Below are 22334 nucleotides of genomic sequence, written 5' to 3'. Positions count from 1 at the left end.
AAAAAGTTTCAGTAAATGGCTGGTTAAACCATTGCCTAGTAAGTCCTGAGAGTCAGACTATATACTTCCTGAGACTTTAACATCAAAGGATATTGTAAAAGAAAAAAAAAAAGTTTTGGATTTTGGAGTGTGCTGACTTCTTCAGTAAGGTCTTCCAAGAAAGAGATAAGATTAGACTGAAACTGTCAGGGGCATTTGAACCAGAGCAACTCCATCTTGAACAGGAGCTGGGTAAAATAAGGCTGAGACCGACGGGGCTGCATTCCCAGGAGGTTGTGGCATTCTTAGTCACAGAATGAGATAGGAGGTCAGCACAAGATACAAGTCAAAAGAGCTCGCTGATAAAACATCATGTGGTAAAGAAGCCTGCCAAATCCCACCAAAACCAAGATGATGACAAAAGTGACCTCTGGCCATCCTCGCTGCTCATTGTATGCTAATTATAATGCATTGGCATACTAAAAGACACTCCCACCCGCACCTTGACAGTTTACAAATGCCATGGCAATGTCAAGAAGTTACCCTATATGGTCTAAAAAGGGGAGAAACCCCCAGTTCTAGAAAGTGCCCTTTCCTGAAAAACTCATGAATAATTCACCCTTATTTAGCATATAATCAAGAAATAACCATAAAAATGGCCAACCAGCAGCTCATGCTGCTGCTCTGCCTATGGAGTAGCCATTCTTTATTCCTTTGCTTTCTTAATAAACTTGCTTTCACAGTATGCACTCACCCTGAATTCTTCCTTGCACAAGGTCCAAAAACCCTCTCTTGGTGTCTGGACTGGGACTCATTTTCAGTAACAAAACTGGCCCATCTAAAAGCAAGAGACAAGAGAAAATAACAGGTTTGCTAAGAGTTGCCTTTTTTGCCAATGGCCTGCTGTTCCACTTGTCCAGGAGTACAGGAAAAGCTCCTTTCTTCACCCTCAAAGCTGGCAAAAGAGCTCGGCATGGTGGCTTGTGCCTATAATCCCAGTACTTTGGGAAGCTAAGGCAGGTAGATAGTTGGAAGCTAGGAGTTCAAGACCAGCCTGGGCAACATAGTGAGAGTCTATCTCTACAAAAAAAAAATTTTTTTTTAATTAGCTGGGCATGGTGACGTGTGTTTCCCCCTACTAGGGAGGCTGAGGTGGGAGGATCACTTGAGCGCAGCAGTTCAAGGCTGCAGGAGCTATGATCACACCGCTGCACTCCAACCTGAGTGACGGAGGGAGACCCCATGTAAAATACAATACAATATAATATGAAACATAAAATGAGCAAAAGAAAGGCAGGAACATGGGAACCTAACAGGAAATAAGATTGAGGCCTGGGAGGCAGCCCTCCCAAGCACCTCCTATTATGCCTTGAACGAAGAAGTCAACACTGCCCTTGGGAAGATGCAGCAGGATGCAGCCTGAGACTAGCACACAACAGGGATTATTGCTCCTCTAGGACTGCGGGCCCAGGCTGCCTGGGGTTGAATCCCCGCTCTGCCACTTACAACCAGGTTGCTTTACTGCTCCATAAATTGTTTTCCCAAATTGTGCATGGTAACAGTTCCTGTCTCACAGGGCTGCTTATCAAGATTAAGTGAGTTAATAATACATATAAAGGCTTTAGATCGGTGCCTGTCCCATAGTAAGCAATCAATACATGTTACTCATAATATTTTTGTTATTATAAGGAATGAGTAGTCTGAGTCCTCTCCACCCACCATATCGTTTTGGCTTTTCTCCAGTTGAGGCCAAGACAGAAGCATCAAATTGAAGAGATCGGGGGCGGCCAGAGCACTGGGCCCCATACTAGGAGGTTGATATTCCCAGGGAGGCTTTGGTTTCAAAGACTATGACGTGGTAAGATCTCTGGCTCTGGGTACTCTCCATGGCATCAGCCAGGAGCACATAGACCAGGACCTTGTTAACTTTTTAAGGGTATCATTTTGCCAAAGAATCCTCAAGCCTGGCCTATAATGGCCTAGGATGGCAATTTCCAGGCTTCCAAACTCACATCAACAGAGAGAGAGCTGCTGAAACAGTGCAGCTCCCAGAAAGGGGTACCCCTCCTCAATGTGCATGTCACAGCGTCCCATGAAGGACAATCCACAGGAGAGATTCTCCCAGACAGACAAGCAGGGGCCCCTGAGGGCAACGGGCAGAGGGGAGTCTTGCAGAGGGCAGAGCTGGGGGAAGTCACTTATTTGCCCCCAGGAGACCATGTCCATGTGATTTCTGGCAGAGTCAGATATGGGCTATGGGCCAGTGACCACCGTGAGTTGTTTCCTATTCTTTCCTTTTCCAAAGGAGAGTTATTACTGCAATTTCCCTGTTCTCTCTCTACCACTGTCTACTGAGTACTGGTTAAATTTACCATTTAACCTCAGTGGACCACAGGGAACGAATAAGAGCTCCATGTATGAGGACCACACATCAGCCAGAGAACCAGAACTGGATAAAATTGTGGCTTGTCTCTTTGAAAAATTGTGGCTTGTCTCTTTGAGGGAAAGGGGTTGACTATGTTTGGTGTGGAGGGTGGAACTTTTTTAAGGCATGTTTATGAAGATAGATTTAAGTGTGGCTATTGGGCAGCTAGAGGGGGTAGACTGTACTGGATGTATGTTGTTTTTGCAACCCGGTATCCACTCAGTCTTCTGACAAAATAGCCTCTTCCAAATGTGGTTGGGTTGGCATCCCAGTCCTACATAAAAATCTAGGGATGGGCCTTGATTCTCTTAAGCCAATTGATGTGCCCTATCCCCCATCTATATAAAGAAAGCCAATGAAATTTGATACATGTGCTAAGTCTGGAAAAAGAAGTTTCTCACTCCTCTCTCCATCTGTCTTCAACAGAAGTTACTGGAAAGAGACCTCTCTTCCCCTGGATGGCATTGTGTGAAGACGTGTGACTTGCAGTCACTGTGGACATTTCTGACCACAAAGACCCATGAAACTGGATGATGAAGCCAAATCTAATACCACAGAAGGCAGAGCAAGGAGACGGGGAGAGGCTGGCCTTGGTGACATTGTTTGAATCTAGTCTTCTCTGAATCAGTCCCACCTTAGCCCTTCTCAATCACGTAAGTCAGAATATCCCCTCGTTTAAACCACAGCTTCTGTCACAGCGTAAGGAGTTCTCGTAGGTTCATTAGCACAATTGGTGCTTTTTATCTTTTAATAATAAAACACCTTATTTATCAAGAGCTTTATAGTTTACAAAACATTTGCATAGACAGACCTCTTTTGATATTGTTACCTCTCAAATAGGCCAGGCAGACCTTGCGTTATTATGCTCCTTTTACTAGATGGGGAAACTGGGCTTGGAGAGTCTACTTTGCTTACGGAGACTCAGCCAGTAATTAGAAAGGCTGGAGTTTGAACTCAGGTTTTCTGACTTGAAGAAAAATTCTCATCTTGCAGTAGGTGTTGCACAGACCCATTGCAGAACACAGCTTCTGTTCTAAATTCTGCAGTGGAACAGGATAGTCCTGCACCCAACTGATGTTCTCTCCCCATCAAATTCTCAACAGTCTTGCCTGGATTTCAAGTCCTGAGCCCCAGAATAATTGCTTCTGCAGGAGGGGAAAGGACTCTGAGATATCTCTGAGGCAGTCATGCAGGAGATCATTTTCCCTTGTGGTTTCATTGATTTTATGATGAGGGAGTCTGTGATCTTAGTTGGAAATATTTATGCTCTAAGGGGAGAGACTCAGGAGTCTCAGTTGTGTCTGTAGGCCACCCACCCCCAGGGACCTTCTTAATTTAGTGATTCCTCCTCTCCAGCCCCCCTTCCCCTGTCAGCCTGCCTTTACTGAGGGTGAGGTGGAGTGGGTGATGTATTTATGAGAGTGGAGTTCCAAAGCCCACGTGGAGGAGTAAATTACAAGTGAATGCACCTCCAGGATGGGGTGGCCTCCCTTGTCCTGGCGGCACTTCAAAGCTTCCTGAAAATTCCCCAAGGAAAACAGCCAGTCTCAGAGGAGCTCCCTTCAACCCTCTGATGGCTTTGTCAGACACCTGTCCAAGCGTCCTCCAAGATCTGCCAGCTTTAACTCACTTGTTTCCACACCTGCTCACACAGAGAGCAGTGCCCCTTTGCAGAAGGAGACACAGAGGTGGAGGGAGGCCCAGATTATCAAGTCAGAAGGCTCAGGGGCTAAATCCACCCTCCAGATGCCCTTCTGGAGTTCCATCTATCAGTGCTACCTTCCCGGAAGGGCCAGAACTGTGTCTCATCTGTCTTTAAATCTCCATCTCTAGCACAAACTATGGCCAACAGATGGGGCTCAATACATTTTTGTGGAAATCATGGTCAATTTTGCCATCCTTTCTATTAAAGCCCAACATGAATTTCCCATTCCTTTAGGCCACAGAGAACAAAGACTTTAAGATGCTCACAGGCATTGGATAGTATCCCATCTGATTCCTCAGTAACTCTTCCAGGTACCAAAATAAAAACCATTTATATCAGTAAAATTGCTTTACAATTTACAAAGCCCCTTTACTTATATCCTGCCATTCATCTCTATAACCATGAGGCTGGCACAGGTTCACCCATCTCAGAGATGAGGAAACGAAGACACAGAGAGTTTGGGTAATTTGCCAGAAGCCACACAGCTGATAAATGACAAAGACAGGTTTTTTAATTCTGAGTCCAGGGTTTTTTAATTCTGAGTCCAGGGTTATTTCCACTGCATCATAACAAGCAGTGCTTCTTGTTTTGTTTGTTGTTGTTGTTGTTGTTGTTGTTGTTTTGAGACAGAGTCTCGCACTGTTGCCTGGGCTGGATGGTGTACAATGGCGCGATCTTGGCTCACTGCAACCTCATAATATCTTTTTTAGGTTTTTTAATTCTGAGTCCAGGGTTATTTCCACTGCATCATAACAAGCAGTGCTTCTTGTTTTGTTTGTTGTTGTTGTTGTTGTTGTTTTGAGACAGAGTCTCGCACTGTTGCCTGGGCTGGATGGTGTACAATGGCGTGATCTTGGCTCACTGCAACCTCCACGTTCGTGCATACCCATTGTTTAACTCCCACTTACAAGTAAGAACATGCAGGATTTTGGTTTTCTGTTTCTGCATTACTTCATCTAGGATTATGGCGTCTAGCTGCATCCATGTCTCTGCAAAGGATATGATTTCATTGGAAAGAAAGTATTTGAAAGAGCTTTGTTCAGGTAGTTAATTTTTTCTTGGATTCATGATGTTTATGCTATTTGTTGGCTTTTCAAATGTATAATTTTTGTCAATTCTAATTATAAATAAATGCCCATTTTTTACCTAATTTAGTGTAATTTTCCATCCTGCTTCCTTAAAGAAAGTCCCATCAAATTGTAAAAGCCTCAGGTTCTTAGGTAAAAGCCTTAGGTTGGATCCAACCCTGTAGGGTCATCTCATTTAGATATTATTAGCATAATAACTCTATGAAATAATTACTATTATTACCTTCATTTTACAGATGAAGAAACTAAGGTTCGGAGATGATCATTTTTGTCCAGATCCCACAAACTAGTAAGGAGCAAGTCTTGGTTTCAAACTCAGATGTGACCCACAGTCCAAGCTTTTCCTACTATGTGATTACTAGAACCAACCTTTGAGGAAATTCATTTATGGTCCAGCCACTGAATGTTTTGGGAAACTGTGGTTTTAAAATATGTCTACAAATTATTTGATACTCTTTCTTCCAAGAGGTCATCCCTAACTCCGCTCCCATCATGTGCAGGCTGGACTTAATGACTTGCTTCGAACAAATAGAATATGGAGGATGATGGCAAGAGATTGGATCTTGAAAGATGCTGGGGCTTCCTTCTAGTTCTCTCTTTCTTGGACTACTCTTTCCAGGTCATGCTAACTGTCATGTCATGGGGACACTCAGGCAGCCTATGGAGAGGTCTGCATGGTGAGGAACTGAGACCTCTGGCCAACAGCTTTGTGAGTGCACCATCATGAATCTCTAACCCCAATCCAGCCTTCAGATGATTGTAGCCCAACCGACATCGTGATTGCAATCTCATGAGACCCACCCATTGCAAACCTGCTCCTGGATTCCTGACCCTCAGATACTATGATATAATAAGTGTTTTTAGCTGCTAAGTTTGGGGGTAATTTGTTATGCAGCAATATATAATTAATACAGGAACTGCTTAATGTTGTTGTAATGGAGATGCTGGCTGGGTGTTTCTGAAATGTTTACATGGGAGATTGAGTGGGAGGGTGCGATTGGCTCCCTGCAAATCCTTCACTACTGGAAAACAATTTCATACACATATTTTACCAAGGGTGGACCAATATTGTATTTTATTCTGCATTTGCAAACATCCTCTCAATTAATCAGATTAGCTGTGGTGGTGCAGATATTCCAGCTGCCCGCCCATCACCAAAATGATCTCTTTACATTGAGGACCCAAGTGAAGGTTAAGAAGGAAAATATCTCATTTGTTATTACGTCTCTCACTTGACAAAGGATTTGAAACTTTTTATAATATTACATCCTTTTAGTATATAAATAAGACAATGAGAAACAAAAGTCAAAAGTAGCAGAATGTTGAACAATGTGAAGATCAAGACTAAAGCAAAGTTGGGATGTGCTATGCAAGCTCCAGGTCCTCCACAGTTATTCAAAACGAGCCATTCATTTAGGCTCTGACCTTCCCAGAGGAAGCATAGGAAGCAAATTCCCACTGTCAGGGCCAGCTTCATGTGTCTGCAGCCAGTGCAGTTGCACAAGGCCCTGTACTCCAAAGGGCCCCATAGTTGGGGATAATGCTCTGAGGTTGCCATTTTGAAATTCTTCAGTATTTTATCCTTGAATTTGTGTTGTGTAAGTGAAGTCTGACATCCCAATGGAGCATATAATGGGGATTTGGAGTGTCTGCTCACAGTCTGTTCCTACTACTTGCTGCCTCTCACCTCCCTGTCCCCCGGTGGGCTACGCTTGCCCCGCCTCCTCTTGCCCTTCCTGCTGTACAACAGCCACCACCCTTCACCCAGGGAGGTATCAGCAGAGGGAGGCCAGCACCCTGCCATCACTCTCCGCCCTGCCGCAGGGACCTGGGCATAGAGGTGGGTAGGGTAAGAGTCAGGTGTGTGCCCCAAGGTGTCTTGGTGCAGGACAAGGTGGAAGCCGTCCCCACCTCTGGCTGGCGGTACCCCACGTGTCTAAAAGGAATCCTCCCTACAGCTCTCAGGAAGGGAGAGGCTGAGGGATATTCTTTGTTGCTGTGGCCAGGCAGAGGCACTGGCAATGGGGTGAGGAGTGTGGCTGAGAGGCTCCATCCTAGCCATGCAGAGTGGCAGGTCACCTGTGGCTGCAAACTTGGCAGAGGCCTCGTGTCCACCCCAGATCCTGGTAGCAAGCATGCCCCAGCACAGAGCTTGCAGTCCCCGGGGGTCACCTGTCCACCGTGGGTGGGGCAGCAAGTGCATGGAAAGGGGACATTGACTTCCCAGGGCCCCACATTTTCATTTTGCACTGAGCCCACAAATTATTTGGCCAGCCTTGTCTGTTGTGTCGTAGGGAAAGAAGAAATCCATTTCTGAGAGTTAAGGAAGTTTTTCCAGCCCACGTGTCTAAAAGGAATCCTCCCTACAGCTCTCAAGAAAGGAGAGGCTGAGGGATATTCTTTGCTGCGGTGGCCAGGCAGAGAGGCACTGGCACCGGGGTGAGGAGTGTGGCTGAGAGGCTCCATTCCAGCCACGCAGGATGGCCGGCTGCCCAGGAACCCACCCATGCAAGGAACTCTGCAGCCTCCAAATCCAACCCTGAAGCACCAAGCATCTGCAGCCCCACTGGGCTCTGGCAGCAGCCCATGAGGTGCAGAACAGGCTGTGTTGCATTCTCTGTGACTGGAAACTCACTAGGGATTCAGTGAGCCAACTCTATGTGGTTTGAAAACGCCACTAAAATGTCGTACAGGCTTGGCAGCTGGTCCGTATGTCCTGGGGGGGAGTCTCTATGCCAGGGGCTGCTCCTTTGCCTTGAAGCAAATCACAGTGTCCCACACAGGTAGGCTGACTTGGTGAAGGAGGGGACACAGGCCCACCCTGTGCAGGTAGCAGGGGTTTGTCATGGGGGTCTACAGTCTGACCAAAATCAAGGGACTCAATGGGAAAGACGTGAAGACAGAGTTTACAGACTTGCCACGTGGACCTATTTGCAGCAGTCCCCTCCTCTCTGCCCTCCCATTGCCTCCTTGTCAAATGAGGCATTTCCAGGCAGGTGCATCTCACTCTGCAGGGTCTTCAGGGCCAGGGTTGCCAATCCTGAGCAGAGTACCGAATGCACTGGGAGGAATTCATGTCATATTTTGTTCCTAGATGGTGAGCTCTTCTGACTCCAAAGGAGTGCATTTCCTTTTCCATCCAAAAAAAAAATCTCCAAACGCTCCCTTGGGCCAAAAAGTCTACCGAGATGTGACCGGCATTTAGGGTTTGTCCGTGACATTTAGAGTATCTTTGTTTGTCAAGAACTGAGGGGTTTCAGTGCTAAAATGAGGCCACTCTCAGGCAAATAGGAGGGTTGGTCACCCAACTGTCCTTTAGATAAGTGAGAAGCCAGGTAAATCCAGATTAGGTTTTTCAATAAAAAATTAATGATCACATTTATCACTCACCTTCAGGAGGACATATCTTAATACGAAATAAAACTCTCTGTGCTGAATTTCCTCAGGAAAGCCCGGAGGTCTTTCACGATGATTCAGTAAGGGAAAGGAAGGACAGAGATCTGTTTCTTAGACTTGGCCTGTTTGCCTTAAAGTTGAGTTTTATCTAGTAGCACCTGTAAATGATAACTCCTCGGAGAACTGTGCTTTTCTAGAAAGGCGAGTAAGGTGAGAGGTCAGTTGTTCTCTGTGTACACAAGCCTACGTGCGAGAAAACTGTTCAACTTAAAATGCTAGCAAGGGCCTCCTAGGAATACCCACTTTTCAAAGTTTTGCACTATTCTTGAATATGAAAACTGCAAAGTCAGCTGTGCAAAAAAAATAACTTTTTTTTTTTAAAGCTCTTAGCTTGAGATCTACCAGGAGTCTCCATTGTGTTGTGGTGGTAGAAGTTTGATCTTAGCCTATTCTTAGTCCCCATCTTTTCCTTAAGGTTAATATCAAAGTTAGGAGGGGTCAGGAGAGGGAGTACTTCGTGTAATGGCAAGGTGCAAGGCAAGAAGGCGGGGGCAGTGGCGTCTCCTGAGACCAGAAGCAAATATTTAGTGAGCACTTCCACGGTGCCAGACACTAAGAGCTTCATCTGTGTTCCATCTTTTGTTATCTTAGATCAGTAGTGATCTGTATGATTTTTACCCACATTTTATAGATGGGGAACAGAGAAGGTAAGGGGCTTACAAAAGGATTACATGGCTAGGAAGAGGCAGAGCTGAGGTTGAAAACCAAAGGCCTGATTCCAGAGGTAGCCCACCTAAGGTCATTCATTTAACAAATATTGACGGATCACCTATTATCTGACCTAGGCTCACAGGATGGAGCCTAAAGAGAAAGGAATCCCTGCCTCAAGGAGCTTCCATTCCGGTCTCTTCACTCCACTGTTTCTTGCAGCAGCCATGAGGCATCCACTCCCCGTCCTGGTCCTGGGGCATTATTTCCTCCAGGCTGCTTTTTTCCTTGCTCTCATTCTAGGGGACTCTTCAAGCCCTGTGACTCTCTTTTTACTTCCACTCTTCTCCTAGGAAGGTGGACATGCATTCTATCTGCACCGTTCTGGCTCAGACCTCTTCTACTTCCACCTGCTCACAAACTCAAAGCACTTCTAAACCCCAGGCACATCCGCTCACTCATCATGCCCAGGGCCATTTCAGGCGGGCACATCGACCGTGCACACAGGCCATTCCTGCTCTGGGGCCTGATCCCCAGAACTCTGAACATCTAGCTTGAATGGGGAAAAGGGTGTCTTGTCATAACTGCATTTGTTAGGAAGATCTACGCATGCCTCATTTCTTACTCTCCTCCTTCCCTGGTGGCGAGAAAACTGGTTCTAACTCACCCAGTTTTTTCTAGGTCCTGGGTCATCTCACAGCCATGGATTTTAAGTTTCCAAACCCTAAAGCGTTCTCTGCTCGCTACAGAAAATCCCTTCCCGCCCACTCGGTGTATGTGACTGATCCTAAGTAGCAGAAGGGTCAAGCAGGGAATAAGAGAAAAGACAGGGGAATGAACCCACCAGTTAACACTGTGTAAGATCCCTTCACTTCAAACAGCTGCCTATTATTATTTCTACATTTCGGGCCCCACAGATAAACACGGTTCATGCACTATTAACGTTTGCCATACCCTTTTGACAAATCCCCCTTTGTGCCTCAATTTACTCACTTGCAAAGTAGGAATAATGACAGTGCCCACCTCCTACAATGTTTGGGGAGATTAAAATCAGTTAAAGAGGCCGGGCCCGGTGGCTCACGCCTGTAATCCCAGCACTTTGGGAGGCCGAGATGGGCGGATCACGAGGTCAGGACATCGAGACCATCCTGGCTAACACGGTGAAACCCCGTCTCTACTAAAAAATACAAAAAATTAGCCGGGCGTGGTGGCGGGCACCTGTAGTCCCAGCTACTCGGGAGGCTGAGGCAGGAGAATGGCGTAAACCCGGGAGGCGGAGCTTGCAGTGAGTCAAGATCCGGCCACTGCACTCCAGCCCGGACGACAGGGCAAGACTCCGTTTCAAAAAAAAAAAAAAAAAAAATCAGTTAAAGAGTATGAAGTGCTGCTCAGAACAGTTTCTGGCAAAGAGGGAGTGCCCTGTACACTGTTAGGTGTCATTATTATGATTAGTATCATTTGTTGTTGGTGTCATATTTGTTTCTCGTTACCCATGTTTCAGGGTGAAGACAATGTTTTAAAAATTTATCTCTGTATCCGATTCAGCACATGACAGGGCCCAGCACACAGTAGGTATTCAGTACATGTTGATTTATTGTTTTTATTTTTTTTAGAGAAAGGGCCTCGCTCTGTCACCCAGACTGGAGTGCAGTGACGCTATCATAGCTCACTGCAGCCTCGGACTCCTTGACTCAAGTGATCCTCCCACCTCGGCCTCCCGAGCAGCTAGGAAAACAGGCACACGCCACCACACCTGGCTAATTTTAAAAAGTTTTCTCTAGAGATGGGATCTCACTATGTTGCCCAGGCTTTGAATTTTAACTGAAGAAACAAACTGTTGTGTTTTGTTCTCTCTTACTAAAAATTCAGATTCAGGCCTTTGACGTAATGAAATCACTTGACTCCTCCCCCACCCGCTGCTCCTGCTTACAAAAGATTACATACCTTAGACTGTCAGAGCTGGAAGAGACCTGGGGGATCATCTGGTCTAACCTTAGTTTACAGAGAAGAATTACAAAACCCAGGAAGAGGAAAATGAACTGCTCATGGTTACTTAGTGGGTAAAAGAAGGATTTATAAACCAGCTGGTGGGAGTTTAATCACTTCCTTTGCAGGCCTGTTCTCTGAGAAACAGAGCTCATCCCTCCTTGTGCTCATGACTCATTGACAACATTTAATGAACACTCACCCTATGCCATGCTTAGGAGTGGGAAGACTGCAGGCCATAAGGCTAGAACAGGGTTCAAATCTCAGTTCCACCCCTCGGCGGCTAACACCCTTGAATAAACCGAGCCTCATTATCCTCACTTACAAAACAGGGACAAATAATAAAGAGATGGAAGGAGTTTTGTGGGGAGTCAATGAACTGATGTGTTCATGTTTCTAGCATATAGTAGCAATGTTTGCTTCCTTCCTCTCCACTCTGGTAGCAAGCCAAAGAAGTAGAAGATGGGCCCTTGTCCTTAAGGAGATTATGATCCTGTCTCTTTGCAAGGTGAAGAAGTTTGAGCATGAGCTGAGCGGAAAGTCAAAGGACAGGGAGAGTTAACTGGGAATGTTTAATGGGAGAGGCAATACTAGTTTTTTGCTGTTTTTTTTTTTTTTTTTGAGACGGAGTCTCGCTCTGTCGCCCAGGCTGGAGTGCAGTGGCGCCATCTCAGCTCACTGCAAGCTCCACCTCCTGGGTTCACACCATTCTTCTGCCTCAGCCTCCTGAGTAGCTGGGACTACAGGCACCCGCCACCATGCCCAGCTAATTTTTTGTTTTTTTTTTTAGTAGAGACGGGGTTTCGCCGTGTTAGCCAGGATGGTCTCAATCTCCTGACCTCGTGATCCACCCACCTTGGCCTTCCAAAGTGCTGGGATTATAGGCGTGAGCCACCGCGCCAGGCCAACAATACTAGTTTTAAAAGACAGAAGAAGATCGATTGGCAGGGAGCATTAGAAAGATTTCCTAATGTGCTCTTCAGAGAGGCTTCCCCTGACCACCTGTGCAAAGTAGCCGCCCATCACTCTCTGCCCCTTGCCCAACATTCTATATCACAGCATTTACAACTCTGACACCCTTGCTTGTCTTTCTGTTTATCATCCGTACCCCCAACTAGAATGCATGCTCCAAAGAGCAGGGAATTCTTCATCTGCCATCTGCTTGGTGCTGTCACTCCTGTTCTAAACAATGTCTGGTATATCATAATTGCTTGAAAATGTTTGTCATGTGAATATAGAGTGACAAATTACAACAGTAGCTGAGTGATCTTGGGAAGAAAGGAATGATTTACCTGAGAAGACTGTCTATGTTTAAAATATCAAGGAATTAGTGAATGGTGCTACAGTACTGAGGGCTGGGATTTGACTATTTCCGATGGCAGAAAGGAGGTGTCTTCTGTTGAGCTGGTGGAATAGCTTCCCCCCTGGAAGGCCCACGTTCCCAACCTCTGGTCAGCTCTTTTCACTCCCATACCAACGTGAGCCGAGAGAGATAACCACACCTCCTCAAGACCTGGGGTGCCTTTAGGTTAGCGCTTTACACAGGATCATCTGAAGTCATAAGTAATTCTCAAATGTGTCTGACTTTGTCGAGTGTTAGTCCAGCTAAGTGTTAGAGAGATGGATGCTCACAGCCCACAAATAGCATGGTTGAATCACCAAGCATCTTGTTTGTGTTAGAGAGTGAGATAAACTCTAGGAGCCTTCACCCATAAAACTGTCTGCAGTATTGAAAACATGCTTCATAAAAACTCCCTGATGACCAGGAATGTATTCTTCTAACGTGGGATTGGCTGAAAACACTTTTGAAAACAAATTACTATGGGTTGTCCAGTTTTGCTCTTGTGCAGTAGGGGGCGCTGTTGATACAAATTCCATCAGCACTACCTGGACGCCATTACACTAACCACAGGTGTTCCGTGTTCACAGCTTTACCCAGACACTATGGCCCTGGTTGTTAACACTGCAGAGTTAACAGGTGTGCCAGGAGAAGAACGTGGCTTACTCAAACTGTTTGAAGGATAGCATTTTCTTAGTTGGCATCCTATCAACTCTTAACTAGTTCTCTTCGTACAGAAACGTTTTCACCTTTTTCAATGCTTACCATATAACATTGACTTTTCTCCTAAAGAGATTATTTGTTGTTCATCCTAAGGATTAATGTTTGGTGTCCTGAGAATCAGTGTATTGCAGGAATGTCAAGATGTCACTCTCTGCCCCTTGCCCAACATTCTATATCACAGCATTTACAACTCTGACACCCTTGCTTGTCTTTCTGTTTATCATCCGTACCCCCAACTAGAATGCATGCTCCAAAGAGCAGGGAATTCTTCATCTGCCATCTGCTTGCCATCTGAAATGAGGAAGCCCAAGTCCTACCCACCAACTAGAAGAAAATTTAGACAAAGTCAAGTTGAACCCAACTCTCCCAAGAGATGAACTTACTAGGGCTGCAAAGGTACTTGGCTGGAAAACCACTCTTGGGTTTCCCCATAAGCAATATAGTCATTTAGGGAAGAAAGCTGCCCCTATAGAAATCCCAAAGTGGGGTGCATGAGAGTTTCCGAATTTCAAATATTGTAGGGATATTCACCCACTTAGAGACTGGGCAATAGATTTGCATTTCTGGAAGCTCTGACCTTACAGAATAAGGGATGAATAAAGGGTACCCTGGACCATGAAGAAAAGATGCCTCCAATCCTTCACCCTGTCTTAAGCAACAGCTTCCAAGGCTGACTGAGCTTCGCCAGATCCTGCTTTGGCCGTCTTGGGATGACCAAATTACCAGATGGGTGAAGAAAGTATGGAGAATTGGGGGGCTATGAAGATACTTTGACCTTTTCTGGAGTCTAGGACCTTCACCGTCCTTGACGGTGCTTCTATTCTAGTTCTTCTAGCAGAGGAGGGCAGTGTTCCTATGAAGTACCTGTGCTCCCTGTGGCTCAAGGCCTTTGAAACTGGGGATCCCGGCTGAAGGCTGACTCAGTGTCTCAGGACCCAGCAAGCCCCTCAGCCCCTCAGCTCCTTCAGCCTCCCTCTACGTAATGCCGTGGATGGAGGTGCAGAGAGAGGCTGCAAAACAAAGGTGGCTTTCACCCAGAGCCAGCTGAGAGGTGATGACTGTGGTGGCGGGGTCTGCAGCCCTGAAGCAGAGTGCCGTGCTGTGACTCTGAGCTCAAAAATGTGTGAAATTTCTTTTTGCTGGGTATTCTACATCAAGCGGAACCTGTTCTCAGAGAAACATTCCATTTCACAGACCCTAATGGCTTTCCTCTGTGCTGATGCATTAATGAGGCTCTGGCTCGTTCTAATCAGAAGGAAGCCATGCAGATAATTGCCTGAATTTTTAATTCAGGGTTATGATAGGGGAATCAAAGTCACACTGCAGTTGCTGAGGCTGCCTCTAGTTCCAGGCCATTGACTTTTGCAATTTTCTTTGATTTCCCCCTCCCTGTCTCTCTCTTTCTCCCCACTCCCACTCTCTCTCTCTCTCAATCTCTGTCTCTCTCTCTCTCTCTCTTTTTCTCTCTGTCTCTCTCAGACTTGGTGGAGACTGACAGTCAGTTTCAGGTTGGGGTGGAGTAGAGAAATAGGGGCAGCCCTTGGGGTCTCCCACAGTCTTTCTTCCTCCTCCTCTTTTGCAATCCTTCCCCTCCCCCATGAAAGCGTGGATCCTGCCTGCACCTGTCACCCCAGGGCTGGTTCTGGGAGAGTGCTCTGCAACTGGCCTTCCCACTCAGGGTCTCCGTGCCCATAAGCAAGGACAGGAAATTTGCCCCAGGAGAGGATCTCCCTTGGCAATTTACTTCTCATTCCATCTCAGTTTTTAGGGCAGAGGAGAGAAATGATAAAGGGAAGGGAAAAAGAGATCAGGTGACCAGAGCAGCTCAGCATCTTCCAATTCCTTGCAAAGGCAATCTGTTCTCCTTTGGTGCTGAGACCAAGGGCAGGTGGGAAGTTGGAGGAACCTAAGCCTGAGGTCCTTCCTGAATTAACTTCTCCCCTGACATAATCATCACTGAGTGCTAGAACTTTAAAGAACTTACAGAACCCTGACAACTACAGGTGGTAGACAGAGGTAAATGCAAACTGGTTGTACGATAGGCCACTAACCCACAAATGAAAAAAAGGACCCAGAGGCTGGTACAGAAAGAGGCTCCCTGACGTTGGCCAGTTTGCCCAGAATGTCCAGAACTTTGGGGTGACACAGAATTTGCTAGGGTCAGAGTCGGCGGCCTTTATGGCTCAATTGCAACCAATAGTCACTTTCCAAGAGAGTGACTATTCTTGCAAGGGAAGTTTTCTTCTCCCAGTATGCTCCAGTGCTGGCTATAGCAACACCATCAGCACACATTTACACTTTAAGCCGGCATTCAGCAGAGTGATTCTTTCCCTTCCAGATTGGTCTCTGAATCACTGGGCACCACACACTTGGCATCTAAGAGCAAAATGTATCTCCACATCTCTGACTCTGTATATCGGTTCAGGATTCTTACTTTCAAGAGAGAGAAGATAATTTTCACTGGGACTGAGCATCTCCTGGGTGCCAAGGACATTATATACCATCATTCCATTTAACCATTACCAGTACCTTGTCAAGAAGAGATGACTGTCTCTACTTTACACATCAGGAAACTTGGGTTCACCAAAAAGGAACAGAAATTTTACTGCCACCTGCACCTCACCTTCCAGGGAAAGTTTTGTTTTGTGGAATCCAGAAATCCCTTTAAAGGTGTGTTTCCAGGGCTTAGCAATGCTACTGATAATGCAGTCTTTCCAATTGCAGGCTACAGCTTTCAGAAATCAAAAGAGGCAGTTACCTTTATTATGCTGGTGGAATTTGACCTCCACTGGGCTTTTGTTTCCTCAATAAAACATGGCCTCATATCTGAATAGCACCCCTCTCCCAAGAATGCCAAAGCAACCTCACAAACTCCGCAGTCATCCACACGCTGACTCCTTGGGAACATCCCCAACAGAACTATCATTTGACTCAGCAATCCCATCACTGGGTATCTACCCAAAGGAAAATAAATCGTTCTACCAAAAAGGCACATGCATTTGCATGTTCATTGCCATGTTATTCACAATAGCAAAGACATAGAGTGAACTAGATGCCCATCCATGGTGGATTAGATAGAGCAAATGTGGTACATATGCACCATAGAATACTATGCAGCAATAAAAAAAAGAGTGAAATCACGTCCTTTGCAGCAACACGGATGCAGCTGGAGGCCATTATCCCAAAGGAATTAATGCAGGAACAGAAAACCAAATACTACATGTTCTCACTTATAAGTGGGAGCTGACCACTGGGTACACACAGACACAAAGGTGGGAAAAATAGACACTGGGGACTCCAAAAGGGGAGTGGGAGGGAGGAAGGCAAGGGCTGAAAAACTACCTATTGGGTACTATGCTCACTACCTGGGTGATAGGATCATTGATACCCCAAACCTCGGTGTCATACAATATACCAGACAACAAACCTGCACATGTACCCCTGAATCTAAAATAAAAGTTGAAATTATTTAAAAAAAAAAAAAAGCAGTCCATCTCTTCTAGAACAGTGGACTTCATCATGGTGCTAGACTATTTTATGATAGCACAGAGTATCTCCGGGGATGTTTACGAACCTCTGTTGAACTTTTAAAGCAAAATCAGTTATCATTTCTTTTTTTTTTTTTTCTCACTTTTATTTTCATAGAGACGGAGTCTCACTTTGTTGTCCAGGTTGGTCTTGAACTCCTGGGCTCAAGTGATTCTCTTGTCTCAGTTTCCAAAAGTGCTGGGATTACAGGCGTGAGCCACTGCACCCAGCCAGGTTTCTATGTCTTTTAATTATTATTATTATTATTATTATTATTTTTGAGGCGGAGTCTCGCTCTGTCGCCCGGACTGGAGTGCAGTGGCCGGATCTCAGCTCACTGCAAGCTCCGCCTCCCGGGTTTACGCCATTCTCCTGCCTCAGCCTCCCAAGTAGCTGGGTCTACAGGCGCCCGCCACCTCGCCCGGCTAGTTTTTTTGTATTTTTAGTAGAGACGGGGTTTCACCGTGTTAGCCAGGATGGTCTCGATCTCCTGACCTCGTGATCCGCCCGTCTCGGCCTCCCAAAGTGCTGGGATTACAGGCTTGAGCCACCGCGCCCGGCCTAATTATTTTTTTAAAGGTATGTGCTTTGGGAGGCCTTTAGGCAGAGTTAGGGTCTCATTTATTCAATCAGTGTAATGAGCACCAACTATGCACCAGATTGTTCCAGGCAGGGAACATCACAGTTTAGTGGGGTAGATGAACACAGGCTGAGGGATACGGCAGAGGATGCATGTTGAAAGGAAATCCTGAAATCAAGCTAACAACATGCTGCGTAAACTCCAACCAAATTGAGAGTAACAGCGAGCGCCCTTGTTCCTGAGCCCAGAGCATAGATCCATTCAGGGATGAAAAACCCCGTTCTAAACTTTGGTCCCCTCCCACCTCAAAAGCCAACTTTCTCTTAGCTCTCTGGAGACCCAGTCTGCTCCCCAGGTCCTGTGCATTCCAGCTCCAGCCCTGTGAACTTGGAGTTAATGATTAAACCATGCGGTAGTGCCGTGGCTGGAGGCCGAGGCTTCCTTGGGGTGAGCTGGGTGGCTCAGCCCTGGAAACTGCCAAGTTCCTGGCTCGGCTCCAGCCAGGGATAGGCCGGAGTCAGATCCAGCCCCCACACCCACATGCAGCTCATTTTCAAAGTTGGCTGCAGTCTCAACAACCTCTAGTCAGAGAACCTCCTGCTACAAACCTAAGGCACTGTGGTAGAGTGGAAAATCGAATGTAAAAGGAAACGCAAAGTCTTACGCGCAAATTCTGACCCTGCTACTAATTCACTGGGTGACCTTGGGGTAGTCTCCTCACCTTTTCTGGGTTTCAAGTTCCTCATCCGTAACGGAAGAATGTTGGACCAGAATGTGCCATGTTCTCTTACAATTCTGTGCATTTGCACGTGCTGTTACATTTGCCTGGTACACCCTTCCTATCCCTTTTGTCTTCTTACTCATCCTCCAAGTTGCAGCTGAGGGGTCACCGTCTTCAGAAAGCTTTCCCTGACCCTCTCCCAATAGGCTAAGCTAGATGCCCCTTCTTTTAGTCCCATAGCACTCTGTATTTCCTTTATCATAACACTTAGCCTACTGTTTTTACAGGCTTATTTTGGAGATATTGTGGGTTCAGTTCCAGACCACTGCAATAAAGCAAATATGGCAATACAGTGAGTCACACAAATGTTTTGGTTTCCCAGTGCATCTAAGACTTATGGTCACACTGTACTGTCGTCTATTAAGTGTACCATAGCATCACATCTTTTAACAAGTACATACCTTAATTTTAAGATACTTTGTTGCTTAAAAAAAAAAATGGTAGCAATCATCTGAGCCTTCAGTGAGTAGTAATCTTTTTGCTCGTAGAGGGTCTTGCTTCACTGTTGATGGCTGCTGACTGATAAGGGTGGTGGTTGCTAAAGATTGAGGTTGCCGTGGCAATTAAAAAAAAAAAAAAAGACAGGCCGGGCGCGGTGGCTCAAGCCTGTAATCCCAGCACTTTGGGAGGCCGAGACGGGCGGATCACGAGGTCAGGAGATCGAGACCATCCTGGCTAACCCGGTGAAACCCCGTCTCTACTAAAAAATACGAAAAACTAGCCGGGCGAGGTGGCGGGCGTCTGTAGTCCCAGCTACTCGGGAGGCTGAGGCAGGAGAATGGCGTAAACCTGGGAGGCGGAGCTTGCAGTGAGCTGAGATCCGGCCACTGCCCTCCAGCCTGGGCGACAGAGCGAGACTCCGTCTCAAAAAAAAAAAAAAAAAAAGACAATGAGTTTGTGGCATAGATGGACTTTTCCTTTTACAAAAGATTTCTCTGTAGCATGCAGCGCTTTTTGGTAGCATTTTGTCCACAATAGAAGTTCTTTCAAAACTGGAGTCAATTCTCTCAAATCCTGCCACCACTTTATCAGCTAAGTTTATGTGATATTCTCAGTCCTTTGTTGTCATTTCAACAATGTTCACGGCATCTTCACCAGGAGTAGATTCCATCTCAAAAAACTACTTTCTTTGCTCATCTGTAAGAACCAACTCCTCATCTGTCAAAGTTATATTATGAGCATCCAGGAGTATGACACAAAGGTGGAATAGACATTAATTTTGTGCATTCTTTGGTAAATTTTTTTTGTAACTACAAAGCTTTGCTACAATTTTATGCATTTCATTCGAATCAGTGATCTGTGTTTGTATAATTTCTGAAACGTAATTGTGGATTATAAAAGTGTAACATCATAATTACATTTCTAACTAGAATTAGTATGTCTAGTTTTGTATCTTTATGCTGTATTATTTTATTTTAAGTTCCGTAATACATGTGCAGGATGTGCAGATTTGTTACATACATAAATGTGTGCCATGGTTGTTTGCTACACCTACCAACCCATCACCTAAGTATTAAGCCCTACATGCATTAGCTATTTTTCCTGATGCTCTCCCTCCCCAACCCCAACAGGCCCCAGTGTGTGTTGTTCCCCTCCCTGTGTCCATTGTTCTCATTGCTCAGCTCCCACTCATAAGTGAAAATACGCAGTGTTTGGTTTTTTGTTCCTGTGTTAGTTTGCTGAGGATAATGGCTTCCAGCTCCATCCAAGTCACTGCAAAGGGCATGATCTCATTCCTTCTTATGGCTGCATAATATTCCATGGTGTATATGTACCACATTTTCTTTATCCAGTCTATCATTGGGTTGGTTACATGTCTTTGCTATTGTGAGTAGTGCTGCAGTGGACATATGTGTGCATGTATCTTTGTAATAGAATGATTTATATTCCTTTGGGTACATACCAAGTAATGGGATTGCTGAGTCAAACGGCATTTCTGGTTCTAGGTCTTTGAGGAATTGCCATACTGTCTTCCACAATAGTTGAACTAATTTACATTTCCACCAACAGTGTAAAAGTGTTCCTACTCCTCCACAGCCTCACCAGCATCTGCTGTTTCTTGACTTCTTAATAATCGCCATTCTGGCTGGTGTGAGATGGTATCTCATTGTGGTTTTGATTTGCATTTCTCTAATGATCACTAATGTTGACCCTTTATTTTTATGTTTACAGTGTCTGTTCATGTCCTTTGCTCACTTGTTAATGGGGTTGTTTGGTTTTATCTTGTAAACTTAAGCTCCTTGTAGATTCTGAATATTAGACCTTTGTCAGATGGATAGATTGCAAAAATTTTCTCCCATTCTACAGGTTATCTATTCACTCTGATGATAGTTTCTTTTGCTGTGCAGAAGCTCTTTAGTTTAATTAGATTCCATTTGCCATTTTCGCTTAGACTCCCACACAATAATAGTGGTAGACTTTAACACCCCACTACTAATATTAGACAGATCATCAAGACAGAAAATTAACAAAAACATTCAGGACTTGAACTCAGCTCTGGATCAAATGGACCTGACAGATATCTACAGAACTCTTCATCCAAAAACAACAGAATATACGTTCTTCTTGGCACCACATGGCACTTACTATAAAATCGATCACATAATTGGAAGTAAAACACTCCTCAGCAAATGCAAGAGAGCTGAAATCATAACAAACAGTCTCTCAGACCACAACACGATCTAATTAGAACTCAAGATTAAGAAGCTCACTCAAAACCACACAACTGCATGGAAATTGAATAGCCTGCTCCTGAATGATTCCCAGGTAAATAATGAAATTAAGGCAGAAATCAAGAAGTTCTTTGAAACCAATGAGAACAAAGAGACAACATGCCAGAATCTCTGTTCAGCTAAAGCAATGTTAACAGAGAAATTTATAACACTAAACACTATAACACAAAAGGCTAGAAAGATCTCAAATTGACAATCTAACATCACAACTAAAAGAACTAGAGAGCCAAGAGTAAACAAACCCCAAAGCTGGCAGAAGACAAGAAATAACCAAGATCAGAGCAGAACTGAAGGAGACAGAGATCCAAAAACCCTTCAAAAAATCAACAAATCCAGGAACTGATTTTTTGAAAAAAAAAAAAAAAAAAAAAAAAAACTGCTAGCTAGACTAACAAAGAAGAAAAGAGAGAATCAAATAGACACAACCACAACAAAAAAAGATAAAAGAGGATAACACCACTGACACCATAGAAATACAACCATCAGATAATATTAAAAACACCGCTATGCAAATAAACTAGAAAATCTACAAGAAATGGATACATTCCTGGACACATACACTCTCCCAAGACTGAACCAGGAAGAAGTTGAATCCCTGAATAGACCAATAACAAGTTCTGAAATTGAGGCAATAATTAATGGCCTACCAACCAAAAAAAGCCCAGGACCAGACGGATTTACGCCTGAATTCTACCAGAGGTACAAAGAGGAGCTGGTACCATTTCTTCTGAAACTATTCCAAATGATTGAAAAGGAGGGACTCCTCCCTAACTTATTTTATGAGGCCAGTGTCATTCTGATACCAAAACCTGGCAGAGATATGACAAAAAAAGAAAACTTCAGGCCAATATCCCTCATAAACATTGATGCAAAAATCCTCAATAAAATACTGGCAAGCCTAATCCAGCAGCACATCAAAAAGTTTATCCACCACGATCAAGTCAGCTGCATCCCTAGGATGCAAGGCTGGTTCAACATATGCAAATCAATAAACATAATTCATCATATAAACAAAACTAAAGACAAAAATCACATGATTATCTCAATAGGCACAGAAAAGGCCTTCCATAAAATTCAACATCTCTTCATATTAAAAACTCTCAATAAACTATGTATTGATGGAACATACATGAAGACAATAAGAGCAATTTATGACAAACCCACAGCCAATATCATACTGAACGGGCAAAAGTTGGAAGCATTCTCCTTGAAAACCAGCGCAAGACAAGGATGCCCTCTCTCACCACTCCTATTCGGCATAGTATTGGGAGTTCTAGCCAGGGCAATCAGGCAAAAGAAAGAAAGAAAGCATATTCAAATAGGAAGAGAGGAAGTCAAACTGTCTCTGTTTGCAGACAACATGA

This window comes from Trachypithecus francoisi, unplaced genomic scaffold (genome assembly GCF_009764315.1).
Source record: "Trachypithecus francoisi isolate TF-2019V2 unplaced genomic scaffold, Tfra_2.0 Lachesis_group20, whole genome shotgun sequence".
In the NCBI taxonomy this organism is placed as follows: Eukaryota; Metazoa; Chordata; class Mammalia; order Primates; family Cercopithecidae; genus Trachypithecus; species Trachypithecus francoisi.
The sequence above is the reverse complement of the archived record's forward strand: the minus strand, read 5'-3'. Positions refer to the sequence as shown.